This window comes from Miscanthus floridulus, chromosome 3 (genome assembly GCF_019320115.1).
Source record: "Miscanthus floridulus cultivar M001 chromosome 3, ASM1932011v1, whole genome shotgun sequence".
Lineage (NCBI taxonomy): Eukaryota > Viridiplantae > Streptophyta > Magnoliopsida > Poales > Poaceae > Miscanthus > Miscanthus floridulus.
This window is the reverse complement of record NC_089582.1, coordinates 81,560,137-81,574,594: the sequence shown is the minus strand read 5'-3', so window position 1 is coordinate 81,574,594 and position 14,458 is coordinate 81,560,137.

Below are 14,458 nucleotides of genomic sequence, written 5' to 3'. Positions count from 1 at the left end.
CCAAGTTCACATCATAACTGAAGTTCTACTCATCCAAATGCTGTGATCTTAGACTTTATGAAAATATTATAAAATTTCCTACAACTCTTATTTAATCACCAAAAGCTAATTCACAATTTATCCTAAGCAAAACAAGCAGTTTATCTAGTACTGTCCAGAAATTACAGAGAACAAGCATTTCGGGAGAATAAATTAAAACAGCTATAACTCCTAAACCCTTTGGCCTATTGCCCTGAAATTTTAACACAAGATAGATGAAGAAGTTTCCTACAACTTTGTTACTAACCATTTCTACAGCAAACATCATTTTGACTAAGCAACATACCAAACCACAGAATCTGTCCAAAAACACTTCTAAATCGAATTATAGGGCAACAATATTTTTACTACATGTAAGCATTCAAAATTTGACACCACCAAGTATACCAACAGTTCAGGAACATCAAATACACTCAAGAAAACATAATGGTAAATCCCAAACTATTCATTTGAATGCCTTTATTAATTTAATTAGATAATTAGGGAAAATAACAAACATATACCAAATGTGCACAATAAATTCTAAAAAATTACAGTGGCTTCCAAGTGCTACCAATAGACTACTGTAAAATTTAATGCCATTTGACCATGTATAACATCCTTTACAAAAAAAACAAGCTAGCAAGGCCTATTTTAGTGAAAATAGTAAACCCTATAGAAAAGTGTCAAACAACAGATTATATATTTTTCTAGCTTCACATTAGTGTACCATATTACTGTACAAAAATTTGCATATCAATATGTTACATATTTTTATCCCTACAATTTTCCTCAGAAAATGCCATTTATTAATAGATAAATAGAAAGACCTTACTTCAATTAAGTTTATAGCAAGTTTATTATTTTCCTAGCTATAGCATGTCAACACAAAACCAACAAAATTGGAATCACAATTTTATGAGTTTTCGAGCTCAAGATATCTATTTTACAAGATTACTAACATTCAAAAAGCACTTATTTAAATACATTTTAATCACCAAGAAAATACAAGAAACTATACATTTCATAATTTTATAAAACACTACACTTCATGAGGATTACAACAAAATTTGGTTCACAAGAATTGGACCTCTAGAACTCCACTTATGATTTTTCAAATTTGCATGCAGATCTGAAAATAAATGAACTATCTTTCTAAATCAAAGTCGCTGACAGCTAGGGTCCATAGGTCAGACGGACCCACGTGTCAGTGACACGAAAATATGGGAACAGCCTTGTCCGATCAGAGTTCGCCGATGGCGAGCTTCTCCGGCGATGGCACCGGTACCATAGTGATCCACGAGACCACCAGCACACATTGAGCTAGCTAGTAGGATCTATTGTCGGAGCTAACAATGACGGCGGCGCTCATGGCGGTGCGGTGGAGCGGGTCGACAGCAAGGCACCGGAGTTGGCCGTGATGGCCCGATCTAGGGTTATGTAACACCTCGGGTGTTTAAATATTAAAAATGTGCCATGTCATCATATGCATAGCACATCATTCATGTGGTAGTGAAAATTTTTGATATGCATACACTAAAACAAGTTTACCTTTATGTGGTATGTGTTGAATTGTATTGTTTGAATCAAGTTCATAATTTTGTTTGAATTTGAATTTTCAAAAAAAACCCTGATTTTCAGTATTTAAATCCTACCCTGAAAACCCATTTCAAAATCTAAGCACATTTTGGGGTTAAGTCTAAAAGCAAAAGCGTAGAGCTTGTCAAGTTATACAAAGTTTGTTTTTGGAGTTTTCAAAGTTGTTATGAAAAATTTGAAGTAATTTGAAAAGGCGAAATTCTTTAGATGTCCCCTATTAGAATTCAAATTTGCATTTCAAAATATAGACCGAATTAGGGGGTGGTTATAAAAGCAAAGTTGTAGAACTTTGGATTTTGAACAACTTTTGTTTTTAGAGATTTTTGAGTTGTTACATGAATTTGGGAGTAATTTGGCTTTTAAAACAAATGGCAATTTTGTAAATAAGTGGAACAGTGCCGTGGCAACCGCCCCACCGCCGGCGTGCTTCTCCTGGCTTTCAGTCGCGCCTGTGGCTGCCCTCGGCTTTGCGCTGGCACGAGCAAGGCGCTGCATGTCACCTCCTTGTGCCTTTGCCGCCGTATAAAGCTCAGGCATCGTCGTCGTTCGTTCCTGTTTCCCTTGCTCTGTTTTCCCGTCGCCACCGCTCAACTCTGGCGAGCCCATGTAGTCACCGTAGTGCCTCCACCATCGCAGCCAAGCCTGTCCTAGCTCCGTCTCCTCCTTGCAAATCCATCCAACCAACTTTGGTCGCTTGATTCCACCGGGAACCCGCTGTGCGCACCTTTCCTCCTCGCGACCGGCAACCTCACCGTCGCAAGCGTGTCACCGTGGCCAGCGCTCTCCGGTGAGCCTTGGCTCTTGATCATGGTAGCTCTAGCTTCGTCTCGATGCTATGGTGCTTAATACCTTATTGCTTGATCATTTTGTCCACTGCAGTCGTCGGAACACCGCCACCGACGATGTTTTGCTTCATTGTGTTTGCTCAGATCGTCGAACCACCTTGCTGTTGCTCCTTCGGCTCGGTCTTTGACTCCAACGCGTTCGGGGTGAGCTACTGGTGCTTCCTAGACCCTTTGTTTAACTACTACCAGTCTCTTGTCGCCGGTGTAGCGCTACCGTGCAGTCATTGCCACCATGGCCGGCATATTGCTTAGTCTAGTTCGTAATTGATCTCGCTAGTGCCACAAATCGATGCGCCGTGATGTAGTGATCATGCTAGTACCTTGGCCATCGCCAGTGACCTCGTCGTCGATGAGATTTCGCCGGTCAAAGCTGTTGTCGCCGCGGTCAGCGCGGGAGGTTGAAGATGACATGTGGGGTCGGATTGTCAGTGACTCAGTGTTTCAAAATGGAATTTTTCCTTTTTCAGATTCAAATGAATAGTGATGTGATTTGTTATTTTTGTGTAGATTTAGTCAGAGCTCCAAAAATTATGAAAATTTTTGTGTGACCTCTTTGTGATGTATATTATTTAAGAAAAATATGAAATGTTGTTTTTCAGTAATTTTTTGAATGTGATGAAAATTGCTCAATTAATTAATAGATGGGTTTCCATGATTTTTCTAGGCTTAATTAATTATCCAAAAATTATGAAATTTGTTTTGCCACTTACTTATCATGTGATGAACCTTTAAAAAAAATTTGAGCTCAATTGGAACAAGTTGATTTATTTCATAATTTTGAATTAAATAATTAATTCATAAAAGCAAATAGTAACCTTTAATGATTCAGGTTTTTCTTGAATTTTTGATTGAGTGATGACCTTGGGTCATTAGTTGGTAATGATCCTTGGCAAATGAAGTATGTGTTACAAAAAAGGTTTAGTTAGTTTGAATTGCAACTGTACCGCGAAGGAAAGTTGTATTCGAGTTGTTAATTTTGCATCCATCATCAAGCATCATGTTTCGTATCCCGCATCATGTTAAACATGGCATTGTTACTACGTGTAGTGAACAAAGGTGAACATATGGTAGTTAATCAAGTTGCGGAGGAGGTTAATCCGTCTGTTGAGGTTGGATCTGGTAATTGTGGAACATCGCAGGAACCTGACTTTTTCGTGAATCAAGACAAGCCCCGGATGCATTTAACCCTACCTTGTGTTTTACAAATTTTAACGCTTTTGCTTTTATATACTGCATTAAGTGATTAGGAGTCAAGTGGAAACCTAATTGGTGCATTACCAACCTTGTTTTTCCATATCTACCTTGTTACCAGTTTTAATTCGTAATTGCCTAGTTATGCTTAGCTATGCTTAGACAGATAAAAGTCGGGTGATTACCTATCACCAGCAATTTTTAAATGGATCTTTGGTTACACTTGGTTACTTATGTGATCATGAAATTTGAGCATGTGGAGTAATAAATCTAGACCGAGCGGACTCGGTGTAGGGGAGCCACAGGACATGGAGGTCTTATGAGCGGGTCCTTTCCGCCTGTGTTGATTAAGGCCCATCCGTTGTTGAACTATGTGAGATGAGACTTTGTAGTACTAACCACATACTTCGGTAAGCCTTAACTTGGCAATTCTATTATGAGAATGGCTACTCGCGCACTAGGAGTAGAGAGATGGCGGGAATAGCGTGTACCCACGTGGCAATGGGCTGGATTGGTGGAGTACTGTATTCTCGGGTGACGTGGACCCATTCTTGTTTTAGAGGATCCGAGGGTAGGTTCGTATATGTAGGTCGGGGACCTGCATATGTCGTGTGGTCTAGAATCCCTAGCTGGGTTTTTAATCGGTTAAAATCGTCGTTGCTCCTCGGTTATGGAGACTCAACTCTCTGTTCATCATCATAGTTAATAACTGGAACTTGAGTAAGGTTTGAGAAAGAGTTGATATGAAGTTCATGATCTCATTATGGATCATGGCAGATTCATATGTGGTTCTTATAAAGTTTTATATGTTGATGTAAAGAATTTTGTTAAAGAGCTTTTATGCAAAAGAACTTTGATTATTGCTAAAGCCATACCTTGAATCCCTGAACCTGCATTCTTGAGTCGTCTCAGTTTTTATTTCAGTTAAGTCTTGTTGAGTACTTTTGTACTCAGGGTTCGTTGACCCTTGTTGCAGATGAGCCTCATGAGCAGGTCTGTTTTGGACCGTGCTGCATGACTGTTGTTCAGGTTGATGATGATAAGTGAATGTGTGATCCTTGGGCAGGATACTTATTTTGTGTGTCACACTATCCAACATTTATCATGGCTTACCCCTGTTATGAACTTTGGTCAATTATACAATCATGTTATCTTGACTATGTCCCTATTAGAGAATTTTACACCATGCCTTCCTTTGGGAAAATATAAATAAATGATACCTGAATACTTCTAGGTGAAATGCTACAACAATATATCCATGCGTTTGCGGAATATTTCTGCATATGTTCAGAAATATCATCATGGTGTTTCTGGTGCTATTGCTAGGAAACACCAATCCTAGTGATTGCACTAAGAAACGCCAACAGACACCACAGTGGCGTAGAAATCGCTGGCGCAGCGAGAGCTTGGTGGCACCGCTAGAGAGGGAAGAAAGCGAGGATGGCGGCCGACTCTAGGTTAAAAGGGTGAGGGCAAAGCATCTTGGCCTCTAGCTCCTACTTGTGACATGGTAGGGGAAGCAGCTATGTGTCAACACATGTGAGGGCAATAGAAAATGGTTGGCCAGCGTCGACGGTGAGCAGCTGCGCCACCTGCTTGCCAGAGACACTGTTGCTGACTGAAACTCGATCTTCTTCTCTCCTTTTTCTCTAGATTTCTCATAGTGACTTGAAAATTTTCCTTACTATAGATTGTTCATCTAAGAGAGATCTCCAACTTTGGTCTAAGGGTCAAACCCAAATTCTCACTGGATTGAGAGATCAAGAGAGAGGAATAGAGGTACCTTGAAACTGATCCGTAGAACTTTCATTTAGAGTTTTTCAAAAATAGTTTTGCTAAGTAACTTTGGGGAATTAATTAGACACTAAATATGATTCAATCAGTACAACCAATTACACATTAACAAAGATTAAACATTACACCAAACAATGCAACAAAAGTTGGATAAATTTTATTCATGGAAATTCATTTAATAAATCCCCAAAGTTCGAACTTGAAAACTAATATTCAGTGACAAGCAAAAATTGGCCAAGTATGAAATTCAGCCTTAAATTAAATCTTTGAGTTCTATTTTACACATTTTTAACTTATAAATATCATCAAACTATAATTTCATAAGAAAGCTCACATTTAACACTAAAAAGTTTATTTTAACAAAATTTTGCTTGTTTAAACAAATTCACATATTTAAATTCACAAAGATCAATAAGCATTAATATTGACATCATTTCATGCAACATATGAAACGCTAATGCAACATGACTAAGCTATAATTGAAACATGGGGTTGCATTAATGCCACAATGCCTGATGATTATGCACCATGATGCTCATGATCAAGTTCTCATTGCTTTTTAACATCTAGGATATTACACAAGGATAACACGATCGATGAGCGCCAGACGGCTCGTGACATAGCGTATTCCTCGATTCAATGAGCCATGTGCTCTAGGCCTCACCGCAATAAGCACCATGAATGACGAAAGCCACGACCAGTGGCGTGGACACACAGCGTTCACATCAAAGCTACTCTCAGCCGACTAAGATTTTGTACATAACAATCAATGAAACATCCCTGCACCTTGAGATCGCAACACACCTTTAGCAAGCGCACATCAAAGAGACACTCTAACGACGCATGCTACTCAACATGGTTCACTCATGGGGCTACACCATGGCATAACACATGTCGATGTTCGCTAGAAGAGAGATCGTCACAACCCAAAGGAAAGAGGACGATGAAAGGCGCGCTACCCCTAGATCTATCCTATGACACCACGATCACAAAAATGGAGTCACACTAAACTGAACTTTGCGTGTCGATCCCTGGGCAAGACCGCGTGACTACGGCATTCAAGCAATTGGGTCATCGACGAGCACACAAAAGAAAAAGAAGCGTAAGATACAAACTAAGGAATTTTATTCACTAAAGGACCCTAGGTATAACCTAAGACCCCTAGCCACCGCCACAGAGGATGTCCTCCACGTCTACAGTGCCATGACGATGGCTGCAGCGGCAGCAAAGCTGCCAACCAGCTCCACCCGCTCTGCCTAACTGGCATGGCTCGGGAACCTAGGCGCCACCTAACGGAAGTCCTAGCTAGTGTAGAGCTGTAGAGTAGTGAGGATGACACCGGCTCCCTACCGGACTCTAGCCACCACCACATGTTCATGGTCCTCCATCAGAAGAACCTCCCAAAGGCGAGCCTCCTCCGTCTCATGGCGGGAGGCTGCCAGCTACTCCTCCAATGCTGACGACAAGAAGAAAGGAAGATCAGAGGAAGATTAGGAGTGGCAAACAATGAGTGGGACAACAAGATGAAGAAGCATCCTTACCCATGATGTGGGCCTAAGCATCTGTTGGTATTTCTTAATGTCTAAAGAAATGAATCCGTAAGCGTATGGAATTACCATTGTAGCTTTCACCCGAAAGTATTCAGTATATCATATTTCCACAAGGAACAGAGGTATTTCTTCTGGCTAATTCATCTAAGAACAACACAAGAATAGCTGATGAGGGTAGAGAAGGATTCCTATGGCTTAGGGTCTAAAGATAGATAAACTCTACATATACTTGCTTACTTCGAGCACCGGATCGCACCTGGTTTGCCAGGTGATGCCGGCCTCTAGCTCTATGCTGTATCCGAATGTGGGGGATTATAAGGGATGGATAGGGCTATCACCACCTACCACCTACCCCTCGGCTGGGGAGTACAAGGCAAACGAAGGTAGCCTCTAGCCTAGACACCATGTCTATGCTATCGACTACTACTCTAGTGTCGATTAGGGTGATCCGTCTTTATTGGGAGCCCTCTACTAGAGTATCCACTATGGGGACAGACAACGAACCTACAAACAAGTAAAAGTATAGCTTAACTATTCAAAAGACTTTTATAACCAAAGGATCATGAACACTTATTAAGATACCCGTCGAGGTACAAAGCTCTTGTTCGTCAAGGTACAAGGTGGGGGAAGGTTATCGACAAGTCTGGCTCTTCTTCCTTGAACTCTCCCTCACATCTCTCCCTAACTTCTTCGCTAGAGCTAGCTAAGGCCTAAGCCCATGAGTGGTGTTGCTCTTCTCTTGCTCTTGTGCTCTTCTCTTAAGTGTGTTGTTCATGTGAAGAGGGGGCCTCCTTTTATAGCTTGAGGATGGTCGGTTTGCTTAGGTATTTTAGGAAACACCGCATGCAACTACCTCCTGGAGCATTAATTGTACCTCTAGAGAAATGTGGGGCCAGACAAAGCTAGGGGTGGTGTGGCCGCACCTAGGGCTACGTGCCTAGCCACCGCCTTCGGCGTGTGGGCTCCTGGCTGGGCCAGGGCCTCTGCTGTGCTGGTGTTCTGCCCTGATGTGGAGTATGAATGGGCTTTTGCATATGTTTTGCTTGAATGTGCCTTCTTAGTTGCGCATTTTGGTGTTTTCACGTGTTGCCCTACAAAACATGTATAGACCAAAACTCATGGAAAATGTGAGTTGTAAGCCCTAATTCTAAGTTTTGGCATTCATGTTTGTTTCATTTTGTTTAAATGTTGGCGGTAGAAATATGAGTTAAGCACCACCAACACTATCCATGCAATTTCATGTTTTGTTCTAATAGATGTAAGAAAGTATGCTTCAGATACACGAGGTCTAAGAAAACCTAATGGCACTACAAGTCCATACGCTCCTAGAGGAGACTTGTATCCAATGGCACTCCATTTGAGATGAGTTTCCTCTAGAAGCATATAGACTAGGAGTCCGATAAAATAGCAATACATAAAAAATGAGTAGTAGAAGTAGTAGAGGCCACAGAAATATGTCAATCATCATTTGATCAAGAACTAAGAGCATAAAGGCATCATAAACACAATGAGCATATATAAAAACAATGAGCATATAGAAAAAGACAGTAGGGTTGGCTAGTAATGATGCCAAGTTCCTCACAAGTTCATGATCATCAGCTCATATTCTAGATAATTTCTGGAGTTGGACAATTTCATCATTGGCAAAAGAGAGAGGAGAGGAGAGTTGGCCAAAAAATAGTTGCTGCTTCCCAAACACAAAGGAGAGGAAAAGGTGGCCAAAAAAGCAACTGCTGCTTCCCAAACATAGAGGATAGGAAAGGTGGCCAAGAAAAGCATATATATGCTCACCGTTTTTATATATGCAGGTAGTAGCTACTGCCATATATCACAAAACGAGTAGTAATAGTAGTAGTAGTAGTAGTAGTAGAGGTAGAGGCCTTAGAAACATGTCAAACATCATTTGATTAAGAACTTGGAGCATAAAGGCATCATAAACACAGTGAGCATATATAAAAATAGTGAGCAAATAGAAAAAGACAGTAGGGGTAGCTAGTAATGATGCCAAGTTCCTCACAAGTTCATGATTATCAGCTCATATTCCAGATAATTTCTAGAGTTGGACAATTTCATCATTGGCAAAACAAAGGAGAGGAGATGAGAGTTTGCCAAAAAAAAAGTAGCTGCTAGTTCCCAAAAAGAAATAGCAGCTGCTACCAAACATTGAGGAGTAAGAGAAGTAGAAGTAGTAGTAGAGGAGAGGAGAGGAGGACAAACAAAAATAGTGAGCATATATAAACACATTGGGCATATATAAAAACACAGTGAGCATATATAAACAGTGAGCAGGAGTAGTATTAATAGTAGGACAGCAGTGGTAGCAGTAGGGTAGAGAGAAGAGAGTAGTAGGGTAGCAGTAGTAGTTGGGCAGCAGTAGTATTAGTAGTAGGGTAATAGCAAGAGGAGGAGGAGTAGGAGAAGTAGAAGTAGGAGTAGTAGGAGATGAGAGGAGAGTAGTAGTACAAGTAGTAGAAGTAGGAGTAGTAGGAGATGAGAGGAGAGTAGTAGTAGAAGTAGTAGAAGTAGGAGTAGTAGGAGAGGAGAGGAGAGGAGAGTACTAGAAGTAGTAGAAGTAGGAGAGGAGGCTCTACAAATAAGTTCTTGCCAGTCAAAAGGAGCATATATAAACACAGTGGACATATACAAAGACAGTGAGCATGTATAAAAATAGTGAGCATATATAAAGATAGTGGGCATATATAAAAATGGTGAGCATATATAAACACAGTAAAAGTGTTCATGGGCTTTTTGAAAGGCATAAGAACTTGCCTACAACTTTCTTATTATCATCAAAAGGTGATTCAAAAACTAGCAAGGTCATATAGCACGAAGATAGAATTATGTCCAGCCTTGGACAGAATCTACCATCAAATTTCAAATAGCTATAACTAGAGTTCTAGATTACCAAAAGTAGTGATCTTAACATTTTGGAAATCTCATGAAAAGCACTACAACTTTTCAATTGTTACCAACAGGTGATTCAAAGATTAACTAAGCCAAAAGTCATCATCAATCAGATCTGTACAGAAAGTAAAACAGAAACTGACTGGGAACTTGCAAAATCTATAACTCTTAAATTAGCAGCCCTAAATCATGAAATTCTAGGACAAGCAATACATGGAAGTTATCTATAACTTTTGTATACAACATATTCATAGAAAACATGATTAGCATGATAAAAAAGCCACTTAACAGGAACTGCTCATGCAGCCATTTCAGCATTCAAGTACAATCAAGTGCTTCACTTATTCTACTAAAAAGACTATGCATGAGTAGCTAATTACAAGGATGATAAACCACTATTACTCAGCTACTTTTGATTAGAGTAAGCAAAGGAACATTACATGACTTAAGTACATTCATCTATTACTAATAAACTTGCATCATCCAATTTTTCTACTGCTACCCAACTAGTTCAAGGACTACAAGTACATAGTAGAACTACATATGAAGTTAGCATTTCCGTTATATAAATTCCATGTGTGTAACCACAATTAGTGAGCATATATCCAAAAGGGCAGAGCAGTTCTAGTTGTAGGACTGCAAGTGTTGCTTAGCACTATAATTTGATTTTTTTGGCAAGCAACATTGTGATAAAGAATGAGCTTCAACTTCTATAATACTACCAAGCAAGAACAGGACACATGCTTCACTTCAATATAGAGCTTAAGAATATGTAATAACAATTTTAGTAGCCTACAATCCAAATTAAGAGTGAAAGCAAGCATTATGCCCTACCTTAAACAAATTCATATCATGCTACTGGTGTTGAGCTTAAGAAAAATTCATGGTCTTTACCAGCACACACATGGTGCCCAATAAAAATCATTCCTAGCATCTAATGCCTATCATCTCCATTTCACAAGGCTTAATTTCACTCTTAATCACAAAGTTTAATTCCACAATCACATCAGCAAGCATGGCATGAACTCAGTGGAGCAAGAATGGAGGAGAAGGGTTGGGGTATACCTGCAGAAGACCTAGCCAAAGAAAGGGGTGGCGGGCATGGGGCGGTGGAGCACGCGCACGCTGGACGCAAGGCCAGTGGGGCAAGCCCGCTAGGGGAGGGGGCGCCGAGGCTGGAGCACACTAGGGTAGGCCACTGGGGGAGGGGGCGTAGACGCTAGAGGACACGACCACTAGTGTAGGCCCGTCAGGGTAGCGTGCGCAAACACTAGAGCCGCCGGGAGAGGTAGTGCGGATGTCAGTCGAGGTTGGAGGAGACGGGCGGGGAGGCACGATAGTGTGGTCATTGAGGTCGCTAGTGGAAACCCTAGCCACCGTGTGCATGGGGAATGGTGGTGCACGTGCAAGGCATGAAGGCAGAGGTTGGAGGTGGATCGGGGGAGGTAGGGCATGATGGAGGTAGGGCACAGTGGTGGTCATCGAGGTCGCCGGCGAAAACCCTAGTCGTTGTGTGCATAGGGAACGGCAGCACATGTGTAGGGCATGAAGGTGGACCAGGGGATGGAGGCAGACCAGGGAAGGTAGGGCACGGAGGTAGTAGAGGTCAGGAATGGAGGCGGTGGCGGCGGTGGCGGCACGGAATTTTTGCAGCTTGCCGGTGTCCTAGAGGAGAAGAGCGCCCAAACACTTAGCCAAATTTTGGCTCCCGCGGGCTCCTCAATATACTGAGGAGGATTTGTAGGGGCGGCTTAAAACACCAGCTGCCTCTATAAATGTATTTGTAGGGACGGTTCCTAATCAAGCTGCCCCTACAAATATTTTTCATATTTTTTTAATTAATAATTTTGTATTCTATATACAAATTTATATAATAATTTTATAATTATTCTATATATGTATAAATATATATATATATTAACAATTGTTGATATATATATAATTCTATATTTTCTTCTTTACAAAAAATTGAAAACATATTTTAAAAATTGAAAATTTGAAATTCGAAACTTTGAATAGAATTTTGGACACTAAATGACCTCAAATAAAAAAGTTGTAAACATCAAAGTTGTATAACTCATCAAGATGTAAAACTTTTATTTTTCTCATCTTTTCATGTGACTTTGTTTCAATGATTCAGAATTTGAATTTAAAAAATGACAACTTGAAACAATATTTTGGAAGAGTATATGGTTTCAAATGTAAAAGTCATGAATATAAAAGTTGTTGAACTCATCAAGATCTACAACTTTTATTGTGGTCATTTCTTTAATTTGATAAAGTGTTAGCAAACATTGTTCACAAATTGACATATCTCCTATCTAGTTTTATAAACTATGTGTGAGACTCATGAATTTGTGACCAATATTTGCTAACACTTTATCAAATGAAGAAATGATCAAAATAAAAGTTGTAGATCTTGATGAGTTCTATAACTTTTATATTAATGACTTTTTTAGCTGAGAAATGACCAAAATAAAAGTCACATAAGAAATGACCAAAATAAAAGTCACATGAGAAATGACCAAAATCTGGTTTGAAGTTGTAGTTATTTGAAATTCAAAATTTGAATTGTTAACAATTTGTCACATGAAAAGATTAACAAACTAATAGCAGTAAGAACACAACAAATGGTTAGAACATGATTTTAGAAAATTTTAGGGAAAAAACTCATCCCATTTGAAGTTAGTATGAGGGAGAAAGACTGGTCACATGTTTTAGCCAAGGATTAAAAAGAGAAATCACACTTGTTCATCACATCCCTGGCTAAAACTTGTAACTAGTATTTCTCCCTCATAATAACTATAAATGTGATGATTTTTTTCTAAAATTTTCTAAAATCGTGCTCTATCAAATAATTGTGGTCATCTTCTCATGTGACTTTGTTTGAAAAAAAATCAAATTTTGAATTTCAAAAATATGGAAACATGGAACAACATATTAAAGGATCATATGGTTTCAAATAAAAAGGTCATAAACATAAAAGTTGTAGAACTCATCTATCTCTACAACTTTTATTTTGGTCATATTTTCATGTGACCAAATTTGAACTATTCAAATTTTGAATTTCAATAAATGATGCATTCAAACAAAATTTTTAGACACTAAATGATTTGAACTCAAAAAGACCTATAACTTTTATTTTGGTTATTTCTTCATCTGACAAAGTGATAGTAACATTGTTCACAAAACTTATATATCTCTCATATAGTTTATGAAACCATATGAGAGATATGTAAAATTTATGAACAATGTTCTTATCACTTTATCGGATGAACAGATGACCAAAATAAAAGTTTTAGATCTTGATGAGTTATACAGCTTTTATATTCATGAATTTTCCAGCTGAAATCATTCACTCTTTGAAAATATTGTTTAAAGTTGCCATTTTATGAAATTCAAAATTTGAACTTTTCACACTAAGTCAAATGAAAAGATAACCAAAATAAAAGTCATAAATCTTGATGAGTTTTACAACTTTGATGTTTACAAAATTTCCATTTTAGGTCATTTTCTGTCTTAAAATTTAATTCGAAGTTCACAAATTCAAATATTCAGTTTTTCAATAAAATTTTTTTATTTTTTTAAAAAGAAAATGTATCATTATATATATATCATAAAGTTGTTTTTTATGTGTATGGGCAAATATAGAAATTAATTTTAATACATTTATATATACATTTATAAAAAAAATATGTAGAACTAATATTTAAAAAATACAAAAATATTTGTAGGGACGGCTGGTGAGTGAGCCGCCCCTACAAATCGACCTATTTGTAGGGGCAGCTCATATCACCAGACTCCACTACTGTGCCATTTGTAGGGGCGACTGGTCTTATGGGTCCCAAGCACGCCCACTGTAGGGGCGGCTCCATCACCAGTCGCCCCTACAAAAAAAATTATCCCGTTGCTACAAACCTTTTATGTAGTAGTGAAATATACGACAAGAATATACATAGCAATCAACTAACGATTTATGTGAAAGGCCGAGAAAGGTGACTAGAGGAAGGGTGAAAGGGAGCCACATCCAAATTTTCTTTTGATTTTGGCCATTGTCTAGATTCAACCCTTAATCTCCAGAACTATTCAAGAATGTCATCACACAAGTCAACTAATGACTATATGAACCCTAGGTAGCAGGAAAAAACATTGGAGAAGGTGTGGAAGCAAATTGAGCAAGAATCAGCAAAAAATCTGATTTCACAGTTCACACCGGACTGGTCCGATGTGCATATCGGCCCAGTCCCGTATGTACCTTAAAGCACGTGTCACTATGGGAAAAAAGTGAAAACCCTATCAAATGGTGTTCAAAATTTTAGACACAAGCTCAAAACACATTAAGAAAGCAACTCACCAAGTTTTAGCTCAAAACTCCAAGGTGTTGATACTAGTCCGGTCTAGTATGCACACCAGACAAGCCCCCTTGATCAATTGGATGACCCAAATCTGGCTGATCAGCTACAATTTCCAACTCTGGCTGCATAGGGATAGAGGATGGGAACTTCCACATTGGCTGTAGGGTTATGTGCTTGGTTGTCTTGATCTAGCCATGCTCCC